This window comes from Elephas maximus, chromosome 4 (genome assembly GCF_024166365.1).
Source record: "Elephas maximus indicus isolate mEleMax1 chromosome 4, mEleMax1 primary haplotype, whole genome shotgun sequence".
Taxonomy (NCBI): Eukaryota; Metazoa; Chordata; class Mammalia; order Proboscidea; family Elephantidae; genus Elephas; species Elephas maximus.
This window is the reverse complement of record NC_064822.1, coordinates 51830230-51846553: the sequence shown is the minus strand read 5'-3', so window position 1 is coordinate 51846553 and position 16324 is coordinate 51830230.

Genomic DNA, 16324 nt, shown 5'->3' with positions numbered 1-16324 from the left:
GGAGCAGCTGTTAAGTGTTCAGCTGATAACCTGAGAAGGTCAATGGTTCAAATCCACCAGCCGCTCCAACGGAGAAAGATGTGGCAGTCTGCTTTCCTAACAATTACGGCCTTAGAAATCCATGGGACAGTTCTACTCTGTTTTATAGAGTTGCTGTGAGTTGGAATCAACTTGACCACATTGGCTTTAATTTTTTTCTATAATTATGTAAATATTTATATTTACAGATATAGTATGTCTATGAATGTCTAAAAATGCCCATATTTTTTGGGGAGCATTTAAGGAAACAGAATTTTTCTTACTGAGCCAGTACTTCTTCTATCACCATTCAGTAAGCTAGGAGGACAATGAATTCTCTTCCTCTTTACTGTCCTTCCTCCCGTGTAAAGCCTTTCCTTACTCCAGTCACACAAATCTCACCCTCCCTTAGTAGAAATGATTAGTCCCTTTCACCTGACTTAGCACCTACTGCTTTGTGTGGTTATCTATCACTACAGCATGAATATGTTCTGACCGATCCACCAGGTTACAACTCAAAAGATAGGATTTTTGAAAATCAGCTTTCAGGAGTAATCGTTAGTGAGAAAACTCACCTACTACCATTCCTGCGAGCACATCAAAGAGAGGGTTTCCCACACTTCACCGTGCTGTACCCTGAAAACCCAGAAGGAAAAATCAGGTAGATAATTTTTATGTCTGTTGCTATGACAACTAACCCAGTCACTTCAGCGAAGAGGTGGACAATTATGCCTATGCAGGGATTCTGAGCCTTCTGGAGTCCCTGAGCCATCCTACCAAATAAAACCCTCCAAATTCCCACTTGTCAACATGAAAAAACACAGTCAAGCTCACTAGAATGTGCATCCTGTTTGGGGGAAACACCTGTGATACCATAAATAAGTTACTGATTAATGCTAGAAACCAGAATAAATTGCCATGATGCATTATGCCAGCACATTGAATGACAACCCATCTGAAGAAACCATCGATTCAAAAGTTATGCCCAGGATTACGCTTTGGGAAGTGTTTATATTCACAGAGAAAATGACTAGGACCCAAACTCATTTGTATTTCAATCCCGAGAGCTCTAGATGGAATCCAACATTTTAGTGCGGTTGCTGAGTTAGAGTTTAATTTCAGGTGTTGATTAAATGCAATTCTCCATTTTACTCTCAATATTATAATAAAGTGGAAGGCTGAAAACACCTCTCTTTTATTTTAGTTTTACTGCTATCTGAATTCTTGAAATGATTGTTGAAGGGCCTGAGATTATTGGTAGTCTTCTCTTGAGAATCCAGTTGGGGTTGACATTTAATCCCGTCCTTCAGGGGAAAAAACACCAACATAGTGATTTTGTAAAGCTGGGCAAATCTTTTCTTTTTCTCTTAAATATGGAAAATGCCATCTGTGGAAGGTATGCAACACAAACATACAATTTGTAAACAAAAGACTTTTGCTTTTATTTTGAAAGCAAAACCAAGTTTGAAATGAGAAGGTAAAAGTCTTTCCAGAAATGATTTCATGGTTGTGTGTGTGTGTGTGTGTGTGTGTGTGTGTGTGTGTGTAGCAGAACAGAGGGCAGAATTGGAAACCACTGGCAGGTGCAGTGATAAGGCAAGTAGGAATTGTTACTTTCTCCTGTTTCTTTTTTTAGTTTTCTGAGGTTTTAAATTTTAGCACAACATTACTTGTTCCTTAATTAATGATTAAACAAATTGAATTCATGATTTAACTTAATTAAACAACTAATGAATTTGTATATGCAGGAATCATTAATGCGGTGTTTGAGGCGGGCCTCTAGGGCACGGTTAGCTCAGTTTGTCGCAGCTCAGTAAATAGTATCTAGAACTAAATACATGTCTCTTTGCTTTGTACACCACATCCCTGCTACAATTGTTTGTTTTACTTTGGGTTAGCTATTTGCACATATCACCCTTTATAAATGAAGGTGGCCTTTCTGGTACATTTCTAAGAGATGTATGTCCTGAAATGTATCTCCAACAATAGCACTCTGTTTTCTTATTTATTTTTTATGCTATTTAGGCCCATCACAGAAATGCTGAGGGACAACTCATTTAGGAAGACCAAACATAATCTTGTTATATTTTTAGATATGGTCATTTCATGTTGAAAGTACAACCACATCTCACAGATTCGGCTTCAACGCCAGTCTGCAAAATAGAAAATTTGAACAGAAATAGAGTTTTTATTATTTCAAGTGGAGACCCTTATATTGGGATAACTAAGTGTGTACCTCTCTCCTGGGTAAAGGTTCTGTTTTGGAATAAATGGAAGAGAGGGAAAAGAAAAGGCAACCAGAAACACACTGAAACTTAATATCCTGTGTCTCATTTGAGGTATTCTCAACCTAATTTTTTAAGGGGGAAACCAGGGCGTGGAGAGATAAGTAACTTGCCCAAGGTCACTTAGCTAATAGGAGGTGGAGCTGGAATTGCCTCCCAGGTCTGTCTAAATCTGTGCCACATCATCCGTTTAATAACCAGTGTCTGCCAACCACCTAATTGATAACTTGAGCTTCTAATGTACTTGACAACAGTTTGTTTTCTAAAGTAGGCAAACATTTCCCTTGAAATCTCATTGACATTGTTAATTTACTTAGGAAACCATTTTATCCCTGAGTAGTGTGTAGAAAAGCTTTAGTGATTCCTGTCTTAATTACCACTGGCTTAGTGAAGTCCTGCGCAACGAGATTTTACAGTAGATCTATACAAAAACCATGGAGGCCTCATACCTGGCTTATTCTTATACTGAAGGCCCAGCCTTAGAATAACACTTTGATGAGGAAAAGCAAAGAGAAATCAGGAATGAATACACCTGGTAATGCCTACATGGGGAAACCAAAGCTATAAATTGTATGCTTATCTTTTTAATTTGGGGAATATATCAAAGCAACCAATCTGAATGCTGTTGAGCACTTTCTCTATAATATCTATATTTTGGAGACTGAGTCATCTCAACTCATTCCTTTTTTTCATCCCATGTCGACAAGTTATAGGATCTTCCGATTCTAATCTTGGGAACACCTCTGCTGATTCTGGCCTTGGCAGTGGCTCTGTGTTTGTGAATGGATTAAAATAAGCCAGTGGAGGCTGTTTTAATAACAAACACCTGGGTCTATATTTATCGATTGTTTCTCTTTCCTTTCTTGGATTTTTCTAAACTGTGCCTTTTTCTTGAGCAGGCTAATGCCAACTAATGTGAAATATACATTAGTGGACAGTCGTTGAATCCACAAAACACAAAATCTAAGGAGTAGGGGTCCTTACAGGATATAGGGCAGATGAATGGCAAAAGAGGTTTTGGGTCATGTATCAAACACCCATAAATGCCAATGCCCTTAGTTTTTGGTGAGATTTGACGCCCTGGACAATTCCTGAGTGGTGAAGCTCCTGGAATGAGCTTCCAGAAAGTGACGTAATGGTAGGGCTAAGGCCAAAATGAAGAAGCCCCATTGGCAGAATGGTTAAGCACTCAGCTGCTTTCTGAAAGGCCATCATTAGGAGGAAAGACCTGATGATCTCCTCCCGTAAAGATGATAGCCTAGGAAACTGTATGGGGCCGTTCTGCTCTGTCCTATAGGGTTGCTATGAGTCAAAATAGACTGACAGAAACAACAACAAGGTCAGAAAGGAAATAAAGCTTGGCTTGTCGAGTGCCAAGTAGAACAGCTCCATAGGGTTTTATTGGCTGTAATCTTTACAGAAGCAGATTGCCAGGTCTTTCTCCTGCAAAGCCTCAGAGTGGGTTTGAATTCCCAAGCTTTTCTTAGCAGCAAAGTGCTTCACCATTGCGCCACCAGGGCCCCTTAAAGCTTGGCTACTATCTTCTTTCTCTTCTCAACTTCTAAACTCTCCAGCCAAGGGAAAAGGCAAATGTCAATTGCCCTGAAGTAGTGCAATTCAGAATCAGGATAAGAAAGAAGTTCTAAAGAGCACTGGTTTGTCCTAGTTCTTACCCTGGGAAAATGTTTTGTCTCACATTCAAATGCATGCCCAAACCCAGTGCCGTGGAGTTCAAATGCATAAAAAAAGTCTTTATAAATTGTGTAACATATTATTATTCAACCATTTCTTTATGAGCACCTAGGGTAAAATTTCTCTCAGATCTTAAAAATTAGGACCAGGAAAATCTGTACCCCCAAATAAGGACTGCTTTATTTTAATCTCGTACACAACATGATTTTAGAATCTGACCATGTTCCTCTCCGCTTTGTCTCTTTAAGATTTCAGAAGAAAATTTGTACTCAAACCTTAGCAATATAGGAGACCTCATTACTTACACATTTCATATATACCTGGTCCCTTAGTCATCTAGTGCTGCTATAACAGAAATACCACAAGTGGATGGCTTTAACAAGAGAAATTTATTCTCCACAGTTGAGTAAGCCACGAGTTCAAGTTCAGGGCATTAGCTCCAGGAAGGGCATTGGCTCTGGAGGAAGGTCCTTGTCTTCAATATTCCTCTGGCTTAGGAGCTTCTCAGTGTGGGAATCTCAGGTCCAAAGGACACGCTCTGCTCCTGGCACTGCTTTCTCGGTGGTATGAGGTCCCCCGTCTCTCTGCTCACTTCTCTCTTTTGTATCTCAAAAGAGATTGGCTTAAGACCCAATCTAATAGTGCAGATCTCATCAACATAACTGCCTCTAATCCTGCCTCTTTAACATCATAGAGGTAGGATTTATAACACACAGGAAAATCACATCAGATGACAAAATGATGGACAATCACACAGTACTGGGAATCATGACCCAGCCAAGTTGACGGACATTTTTGGAGGACACGATTCAATCCCTGACACCTGGGTATAACCTATTTTCCTATCCTTATTTTACTTTCATGCAAATTTTCCCATCTATATTTTTTAAGTTCTGTCATAATGGTAGGGCAATTGAAAAAAGAGGTCTGGGATCATCCAAATATGAATTTGTATTTAGTAAGCTGTCTCAAGTCCCCTTTTATGAGTAGGTTTTACATCCTGTATACATACATCCGTGTATGAATACACACAATTTAGGCCTTTCCCTCCTTAAATGGAACATTTTGGTGTATGTGCTTGACGACTTTTTGATCTGTGACTTAACAATCTTTTCCTTTTACTTCTAGGTGAATATCCGAACAGGCTTAAAATTGGGGGAAAATTTTCTTTGCTATCCCAAGTCCTGTTCCACTCTATAGCACTAGGATCTCCATAGGATGACCAAATGACTGAACAACAATGATAACGATGGCTATGCTTGCTCACCCACCATGGCTTTACTAACCTGAGGTCGTCTCTGTTCCTCATGGCACTCCTGCCAGACATGATTAGCTCATTATTTAGAAATAAAAAACAAAAGCTTAGGGAGATTAAGTGATTTGCCTAAGGCTACACTTGTAGGTGGTGGGATAGGGATTCTAACTCACCGTGTCACAGAGGGTAAAAGCTCCCCTGGTTTAGGTTTCTTTTCTATTTTTCACCAAAACATTCAATTTGCCCTTTAGTAGGAACCCCGTTTTGCAAGTCCTCTTCTGAAATTTTCAAGACATGTCAACACTACGGCTGAAAAAAAAAAAAAAAAAATGAAGAGCTGCATAATTTGTGCATCTATTTAGGTTTTGCACTGTACAAGTCTAAGAAGTGTCATCTACACAGACTACAATGTGACCACAATGAGAATGACATCTCCTGGAGTTGTGTAGCACACAACCTGCACAACCGTTCTTGAGTGCCCTGCCTGGGAGAAGGCATTCTCTCCTAAATGTTCCATTTTGTTCTTAGGAAGGGTACACTTTCCTTTCACGGTCTGGGATTCTTCAAGGACAATATCTCCAAAAATGTTGAAACACGACTCAGAAATGGCCACCTATGATTCTTTTCTTCCCCGTAATTTTCCTTTTGAGAGGAAATGAAATGCAAAGAGTTGGGAGAAAATTAATGCAAAAGGACTCAGTTGTATGTATTCTGACAAAGCATACAACTTGGATAAGTCTGTTTTCTTTCATTCAGATAAATTCTTAGGAGAATACCTGCTACCTCCTTTGCTGAGGAGACCTTCCAGGGCCTATTGCCTCACTTTCCCTACTGGCTTTGCGTTTTGCCTTAGGGAGATGTCAGGGATCAAATGCCATTGCCACTTGGCTGCTCTTAAGGAGAATTTTATGTCAGAAAGTGCCTGCTGTAATTTCTGGACTAATCATCTCCTTCCTTTTAAGCAGTTTTATAAGCAGAGTTGCAGGGCTACCTGGTGGTGCAGTGGTTAAGAGCTTGGCTGCTAGCCAAAAGGTCAGTAGGTCAAATACACCAGGTCCTCCTTGAAAACCCTATGGAACAGTTCTACTCTGTCTTACAAGCCACTATGAGTCAGAATCGCCTTGATGGTGACTTCTTTTTTTTTTTTTTCTGTAATGATAAAGGTAGAAAGGCAACTTAGAACTACATCCAAGGAGGAGTACGTAATCTATGGTTAGCAGAATATATGTCATATTCCCAACACCAAACATGAATTGGTCTCAAAATAACCCTCTCATATAATCTTAGAATGTCTTCTAAAGTTTATTAAACCAAAAGTCCATATTCCTGTCATCCATACAATCGGAAAGCATTTTCGAACCTACACCTAACCCATCTGTCTTTATGACTCTTCCCTGTTTATAATGAGCTGACGATAGAAACCAAGAACATGCAATGAAAAAACATGCAGGGACAAGCAATGATTTAGCAGCAAAATATTTATATTATACATAGACCTGAGGTAAGTAGTTTTTAAGTATCAGAATTTGAAAGTGCATATATAATTAGAGTGGGTTTAAGGGAGAGTAGCTATAAAAATTGCATGTTTAGGCAAGAAATATAATGATGTTAGCAGCTTTTTCCTTTGCAATCTACGAAGCTTTTAGGATGAGAGGATAAAGGGAAAGAGATTCAAATCGAGTAAGGGGCCAGTCTAGTTTCAGAGGATGTGAGAGTACTAGTGTATGATGCAGAGGCCACTGGAAGAGTGAAGGCAGCATTAGATTGGGGCTCAGGGTCTGTGACCCTGTTTCCTCTATGAAGCTCCTGCTCACTGGATGTAGAAGAGATGAAACAGGGAAAAGTCAGTAAAACCATAATGTGGGACACTTCCAGGCAGAAGGGCGTTGTTCTGTAAGATGTGGAGCTAAACTACTTTGGGCCTTGGAATCTGGATCTAATATTCTTATGAAATGCCTCCAGAAACCCTGGTGGTGTAGTGGTTAAGAGTTTGGCTGCTAACCAAAAGGTCGGCAGTTCGAATCCACCAGGCATGTGGATTTGAAACCCTACAGGGCAGTTCTACTCTGCCCTATAGGGTCCCTGTGAGTCGGAATCAACTCCACAGCAATGGGTTTTTATAAGATGCCTCCAGGGGCTTGACCAAAAAGGTTTATTAACAAATAGTGGGTATAGAAAATGGAATGAAAGCTGTATTTATTTTACTTTGCAGTGCGTTCCAGCTTGAATGAGTATTGCACTGTGGCGTTCTACTATCTGTTTCCATTCTCTCTTCATTAAGAAGCTGCTTTAAAAGATTAAAGGAAAGAAAAATACTCTTAGCCTGATATAGCTAAAACTCATCTCTATTTTGGTCAGGGTTTCTGTTCCTCTTGTGTTGACCAAGTTCTGCGGATCCTTTCATATCTGTCCCATCTATTCTTGGCCCTAGTCTCTATGTGCTTGGGGACTACCTTCCCATATCAAGGCTTCCATTCTCAGCCTTTGCTCAAAGTGAACAGCAGATAAAACCTTTTTCAATTGTTATTTTAAGTAGGCTTGCCTCCTCCAATATGTTCTGCAAAACAACACTTGCTGCTACTTACTTGTTCCGGGGACTGCCTTGCTCTATGTTGCACGGTGATGTAATTCTGCTATCTCTTGTGCTGCTCTGAACATTTTGTTGACCTGAGTCTGTATTAGAAACCCTGGTGGAGTAGTGGTTAAGTGCTATGGGTGCTAACCAAAAGGTCAGCTGTTTGAATCCACCAGGCACGCCTCGGAAACTCAATGGGGCAGTTCTACTCTCTTCTATACTGTCACTATGAGTCAGAATTGACCCAACAGCAATGGGTTTGGGTTTTTTGTTGTTGTTGTTGTTAAGGTCCCTGGGTGGCTCAAAAGCTTTGCACTTGACTAATAACCTAAAGGTTGGCAGTCTGAACCCACCCGGTGGTGCCACAGAAGAAAGGCCTGGCTATCTGCCTCCATAAAGATTACAGCAAAGAAAACCCTATGGGACAGTTCTACTCTGTAACACATGGGGTTGCCATGAGTTGGACTTGACCCAATGGCAACGGGTTTTTTAAAAAAATTATTACCCTCACCTTCAGATAGAGTCAGTGAGGCACAGAATGGGGAAGTGATGGGTATGTTAGAGCCGGGATTCAGGTGCAGGAGATCTGAGGCCAAATTCTATTCTTGATCACATTCTATTAATCACTGTGTTGACTTCTATATTGTGGCCATGGAGAATGTCATATTCTAGATTTTCATGTGGCACAAGTAACTTCCTGAATAAAGTTTGAATTAAAAACGGACCCTCCATTTGGAACAAACATGGGTGCCTAGATCCTCCTGTGTAACTTTTGGTGATTAAAATACTTCATCAATGTTGCTACTAGAAGGTGTCTTTATCTTTTGTGAATGACTGGGAAGTTTAAACATCACCCTCCCCCTCCTCCTTTCCCTTCTGCACCTGTTTTTCCCCATTTGGTTCCAGACAAAGATGACTTATAAATATATTTAGTGTTTTAGGAGCGGGAAAAAAAAAAAAAAACTCTTCATAAAGCTCAATACTACATATGCTACAAAAGTACCAGCACAGTGCCTGCGCTCAGAAAGAACACTAGATCAGAGCCGGTTCTCTTGTAATGTGCTTGACTCCTAACTGAAAGGTTAGAGGTTCAAATCCACCTAGATTTGCCTTGGAAGAAAGCCTGGGGAATCTCCTTCCAAAAAAATCAACCATTGAAAACCCTGTGGAGCATAGTTCTACCATTAGTTGGTGTTGACTTGATGGCAACTGGCTTCTTTTTCTCTTTTGGCTGGTAAGGATGGTGTTATGTTCTGTGTGATGCATAGCTAAGGACCTATTTTACTTCTTGAAAGGCCATTGACTCACATTAGGCTTCTGATTAATATGAATAGAAATGGTGATGATGATGATGATGATGGCCTTGATAATGACCCTGGCAATCATTTGCACGTAGCCCTCAGAGAAATCAGATTGTCATCTAAGGTATATGCCAAGAGCACAAGTGTGGAAATGCTAGAGGGTTCATGCAGCTTCTAAGTGCCACGGCTGAGTCCACCATCTCACGGCCCAGCACACCAAGACAACAGTGAGACATCTGTTCATGTGAACTCGTAAGTATCAAGGCTGATGCATAACATGAACACCTCTGAAGCTCTGTTTCATACCCATGTCAGAGGACAGGATCCAGCACTTAGGTCAGGCAACAAATATTTTGCAACAAGAATGTATATTCCTGGGAGAGCTGTGAGCGCATTAGAGCTCATTTTCTCTGGCAAAGCATCCATCATATTTATGAACATGTACAGAGACGACGATGTCTTTCTCTGGATGAATTCAGATCAGAATGAACAAACCAGGCTGGGAATGCATAGTGGTTGCCACATTTATTTTTAAACCATCTACCAAAGCCATTGTAAACTTGAGCTTACGAAATCAATTATGATAGAGGAAATATGCATCCACAATTCGTGATAAAATCATGAAGCTGAGGAGGGATTTTTTTTTTTTGTAATTCTGTGTTTCATCATATCCTAGTCTGGGTCCTTATGTTATCTGTGCTTATTTTATTAAAGGAGAGTAGTTTTAGAAACTGTCAGCGTTAAGAACTAGAGCAGCGGCATCAGCAGCATCCAAACAAAGCAATGTTCCTTTTTCTCAGCAGAACTCTGTATATTTCCCCCAAGCCTACCCGGGCAAGTGATTCTTTGATAGGCTCTATTTTTTTTATACCAGTGTTTCCAGTGTGGCTCACAAGTTCTGCAGAAACATGATGTTCTGAAAACAATTTGAATTCTCTTCTTTAACCTCAAAAGATATTTTGATATTATACAGCTCAACACAATAGTCTGGGGAGAAACTAAAATTATGTATTTTAAAGTGAGTAGAAAAAGCCACATGTTGATAAACCTTTATAATGGTATTTAATAATAGTTAATATTAATAACCAAAAGCCAAACCAAACTAGTTGCCACAGAGTCAGTTCTAACTCATAGTGACCCCGGGTGTGTCAGAGTAGAACTGTGCTTTGTAAGGTTTTTCAATGGCTGGCTGTTTGGAAGTAGATTGCCAGGCCTTTCTTCCGAGGTGCCTCTAGATGGACTTGATCTGCCAACCTTTTGGTTAGCAGCTGAGTGCTTAGCCATTTGCTCTGCCCAGGGACTCTTAATATTAATAAACTAGACCATAAAGACCCATGCCAGGAGTTAAAATAATACTTGGCATTTAGATTTGTTTCAGAAAACATATTTGTTACAGAAAGCAGCCCTGGGTTCTCTGACTGCCTCAAAATCTGGTTCTAAATACCAGGTTTTCGTGATACAGTTTCTTTTCTAAGAAGCCAGCAAAAGCCTCTAACCTACACCCTGATTTTTACCAGAAGAAAAGGAGGCATAATTAACCACATGTGAGGTGGAAAATTTAAAAATTAAGCTGAGTGTGACTAAATTCACTTAGACCCATGAAGTGAACACTACTTTGAAAAATTAAGATTTAGCGGAAAAAAAAAAATAGTTTCTTTTTTCCTTCTCTTCATTTGATGTAGTTTCAATCCAAATGTTTTGGAACCAATGATGCCAAACAAGACAGAAATTGGTACTGAAGCAAAGGCAGGTTGGCCAGAGTGTTCCTGCTGTCAGGAGCAAAGCCTTTCTCAGACATCTGATTTTGCGAAATGTTCAGGGAAAGCTTGTGTGTGTGGCTCGCCAGTACCCTCTGAGAGAGGTCACATAAATATTCGGTGAATTGTATATTAGAAAAATGAGAGGTCAGCTAAGCCGTAAGGGTTTGTGGGAAAGTAAAGACACACCCTTGGTCTGAACTCCATGAATTAAAAGTTCAGCGAGGACTTGGAGGCGGCCACAGGGATTCTCCTACTGTTCTTGTGATTTTGTTTTAATGAAGGATGTTTGTTTGTTTTGTTAAATTAGGGAGGAGCTCTGATTTTTAAGCAAACGATCCTACCTCTTTTTCTTTATTAAGATGTAGGATCAATGGCTAGGAAACTTTAATGCCTGCTTTTGATTAAAAAAAACAAACAAACCCAAAACCCGTTGCCGTCCAGTCGATTCTGACTCATAGCGACCCTATAGGACAGAGTAGAACTGCCCCATAGAGGTTCAAGTAGTGCCTGGGAGATTCGAACTGCCGACCTTTTGGTTAGCAGCCATACCACTACACCACCAGGGTTTCCCTGCTTTTCATAGGCTTGATCATTTTTTGGTGGCTGTGCTTTGTTTCAATTTTCAATTGTCAAACAGCACGTAGGAGGTAATGAGATGGTGGGGAAGCCCGTGGCTCTGAGAGAGACTGTCTGAGCCAGATCTTGGCTTCAGTCAGCTAGCTCTGCCACCTTGGGCAAGTGAGGACAACATTACCACTTACTCCACAAGACTGTAGTGGGAATGGAAAGGTCAAGGGTAGACAATATGATTGTGAGCAAAAAAATCTGTTTGATCTCTTCTTTTATAATACTTAGACTTGCTGTATTTTTTGAGGAGCCCTGGGGCACAGGTGGAAAGCCTGGTGGCATAATGGTTAAGAGCTATGGCTGCTAACCAAAAAAAAAGGTTGGCAGTTCGAATCCATTGGGCGCTCCTTGGGAACTATGGGGCAGTTCTACTCTGTCTTATAGGGTCGCTCTGAGTCAGCAGTGGGTTTGGTTTGGTTTAGGGGGTGTAGGAGCCCTGGTGGTGCAGTGGTTAAGAGCTCAGCCGCTAACCAAAAGGTTGGCAGTTGGAATCCACCAGCCTCTCCTTGGAAACCCTACGGGACAGTTCTACTCTGTCCTATAAGGTCGCTATGACTTGGAATTGACATGACGGCAACAGATTTCATACATATTCTTATCCTTATCGCATTGGCTAAGATTTATGGGACAACGTTGAATAGCAATAGTCATATTAAGCAGATACCTTACTTTTAAAAATTTTATTGGGAATATGTACATCTAATATTTCACTTTTAAGTATTATGTAATGGAAATTTCATTTTATGCATAGCTTGTTAAACATTTTCATCATGAACGGGTGCTAAATTTTATCAAATGTTTTTCAGCATCGAGAGGATAATGCATGAATATTTTCCTTTAATTCGTTAATTTAAGTCAATTATATTATTAATGTTGTGCTATACTTGCATTTCTGGAATAAAAATGTCTTGGTAACAAAGAAGAATGACTTGGTCATTCTTTGAACATACCATTAATCAACTTAATACTTTATTTAGGATTTTAGCATCTGTGTTCAAATATAAGTCAAACCAGTTGTCATTGATTCAACTCTGACTCATGTCAACTCATGTGTGTCAGAGTAGAACTGTGCACTGCAGGGTTTTTCAGTGGCTGATATTTTGGAAGTAATCACCAGGACTTTTTTCCAAGGTGCTTCGGGGTGGATTCGAACCTCAACTTGTAGTTATCAGCTGAACACATTAACCTTTTGCACCACCCAGAGACTCCATGTTCAAACCCACTGCCATAGAGTCGATTCGGACTCATAGCAATGCTATAGCACAGAGTAGAACTGCCCCATAGGTTTTCCAAAGCTGTAAATCTTTACGGAAGCAGAATGCCACATCTTTCTCCTACAGAGTGCCTGCTAGGTTCAAACCAAGTTAGCAGCCTAGCACTTTACCACCCAAAACCGTGGCTCCTCCAGTGTTCAAGTAAACCTGCTAAATATGCCAAAGACAGGCCAGTTAGTAGATAAGTGGTAACAGCTGGTAATCACTAGGCAGAAAGGTAATAGATATAAAAAAAGAAATGCCCAAGGGTTAAATGAATACTTCATGCTGAGAAGACGTGGAGTCAAAGTACTTTTGTCTAGAAATACCAGTGGAACTCTAGGCATCCTGCATAAACACTGTCCTCCTTTTGATGTAAATCCTCACGGAATTCCCTGTGCGGGTTGGTTGCTGCAGGTCAACTCCAGAGAAGATCTGAATCGATTTAGGGGATGGAGGAGCTCTCCTATGAGACCGACAAAAAGTTATGTTTCAGCCTGGATATAAAAAAACAGATAAGAGAGGATATCATTAAAATAAATAAATAAAGAGGCATGGGCCAAGTGAGCATGGACTTAAATACAGAAACTTGGTGGAGTGGTGGCAGGTACACTGGACTTGGACCTAGAAGAACTGGGTTCAAATCCTGAGTCTTTCACTTATTACAGGAATTCTTAAACTTGAGTTACATGAATGGTGGCATCCACAGACCCGAAAGTAATATATAAAGTTTATGTGTCTCTGCATTTTTCTGGAGTCAGGCTTTACAGCTTTCATAAAAAAAAAAAAAAAAAAATGAAGTATCACTGATTTACTAACTGTTGGTCCTTGGACATGTAAATTCAATTCTCAGAGCTTTTGGCTCTTATCTAAAAATTAGGGTAATAGGCTCTAATTACTTCAAAGACTAGATACGGACTCAAATGTGGTCCCATACTATAAAAAGTCAGTGTATATGTTACAAACACATTGAAAGAGAAGTTTTCAGGGTAAATACACACCAGAGAGTAAAATCTTATGAACTATTCACCTTAAAAGCTGGTTTATAAAAACTTTCAACAAATATTTAGATAAATTTAGGAAACCTGACTACAGAAGAGTCAGATTCTTTCAGAAAATTAATATATATAGCTTGCTTTCCCCCCAAAAGTCCCACTAATCTTACCACAATAGAAGGAGTACCAGGCTGGATTGGCCTTATCTCCCATCCACTGTTTCTTAGGCTAAAGCAAACATTTCAGCAAGGCTTCCTGATTTGTTAATAGCAGAATAAACACATGTCCTTCCTTTAATGGAACACAGTGCAGAGACTACTGGAATTATAGGATATCCATGAAAAAGATAAAAAAGGAATGTGGATGGACAGTCTCCTTTCCTCTCTTTCCTTCATACACCTCATTGTCTTTTCCATGTGATCCAGAAAGATTGGTTGCTTGGGGTTCTTTTAACTCACAATCCCCACATTTTGAAGGGTCAGCTGTATTTCTTTCTTGCCCATTTTCTAGGCTTACTACTGGAGCTTATGAGGACTAGATCATTCCATCTTGTGATTTGGGGATATCAAAGAGGAAGTCCTTAGGTTGTCTTTCATGGCACATAATGCATTATCCAACTGAACTAAATTGCAAAAATTCTGAGTAATGGAAGGGAATTAGGGTAATGACAATGATGTTCACTGTTTTTATCTTCTTACTTCACCACTCTCCACATTAAATTCCATTTTATGAAACAGTTTCAATACAACTACCTCAATAAAATTTATCTTAGAAGTGTCAAAGTAGTGGAATCATTTAGAACCATTAAGGATCAAAATTTCTCCTGTGTCATTGGATGGACTGAACGATGGTAAAATGGATACCACCAAATTCGAAGTGCAGTGAATATTGAGGCTTAAAGGAGAGGAAATCACTTACATTAGAAGACAAGTAAATTATAGAGCTGAAAAGAATACACTGATTAGATAGCCAGCCAGTGGAAATCATTTTATTAAAAGGAGGAGTGGAGAGTGGGGCACAGAGTATAAATGTAATTAGTATCTCTTTAATTTAGGGTAAAGAAACGCCTGAAATTTTTCCAAAAGAGATAGATACGTGATGTCTGTGTGTTTATGTGTGTGTTTGCGTGTGAGTGTGTGTGCATGTGTGTGTGGGTGTAGACACAGGGTTAAGTGACAGCATTAGTATTTGTTAAATATTTTTTATGTGCTAGGCTAAGGGTTCTATATATGTGTTTACTTCAATTAATCTTCTATTATTGCCCCCATTTTATGGGTTAAAAAAAAAACCTGAGACTTAAAAGAGAGATTTCATAAGTTATACAAAAGTTCCCCAATAGTAAGACTAGCATTTGAAAGTCAAGGTAGTTTGACTCCAGATTCCACACTCTGAGATTTGTCTGTATGCAAATCTTTTGAGTGCGCGATCAGATATTCAAATAAAGGAGCTTGTATATTCATAGCACAAGATGTCAGAGAGTTACTGCAATAGAAACTTCAGAAACTTCAGACAAAGCATGACTAACATTGGTCTCTTCTCTTGAAATTGAGCTCTTTGTCTGCAGGGAATCAAGTTCCTATGTCCTTTCTTTCTCTTACTTCCAGATGACTGGGTAAAGTCAGCAAAGACTTCACTAGAGTGTGTTTATAAGAAATATAGACCCACAGCCAAAGTAAAACTGGTTCAAGAGTCACCCGATCCATTTGAGTTTCTCCTCATTCAAAAACATTTATTCCAACATGACATGTAGCCATTCTGAATGCTGATGTCGTTTGAGTACAAAAAGCACATGCCATATGATCCCATTTAAAAAAAGAAGGTTAATGTTAATATACAAGAAAATTTATTTGGAAAAACTTACAAGTATTACAGTGTTAATTTTTTTTTCTGTGAAAATGTATTTTCTATCTTTTCTGAATTATAAATAATACAATTTAATAAAACTAAAAGTTTTTAAAAACAATTTAACAAATAAATATTAAGTGTCTACTATGGGTTTATGGGTCAGACATTTTGCTAGGCACAGAGAATATAAGGAAATGCAAGCCAGGGTCTCTGCCCTTAAGGGGGATGGTCGATTGAAAAGGGGTCCTTCTCGGGCACTCTTTATCACATCAGCCTGCTTATTTCCCTTGTAGCACTTAATATATGTGTCTACTTATTTATTTTCAGTTCCCAACATGAATGGGTCCTCGTTGGTCTTATTAACATCATAGACCCAGGGTTCTGGATTGGCAGAGTTGCTGTTGTTAGGTGCCGTCAAGTCGTTTTGGACTCCTCGTGACTCAATGTGACAGCGTAGAGCTGCTCCGTAGGCCTTCCTAGGCTGTAACCTTTACAGATCTACTCTGTCTTAGAGGGTTGCTGTGAGTCAACTCAATGGCAATGTTTTTTTTTTTTTTTTAAATCTTTAAGGAGCAGATAGCCAAGTGTTTCTCCCTTGGACCCAATGGGTGGGTTCAAACCGTCAAACTTTTAGTTAGCATTCGAGTGCTTAACCTTTGCACCAACAGGACTCCTAGCCCAGAAATATTTGTTTAATAAATGAATAGAAAGAGACCGA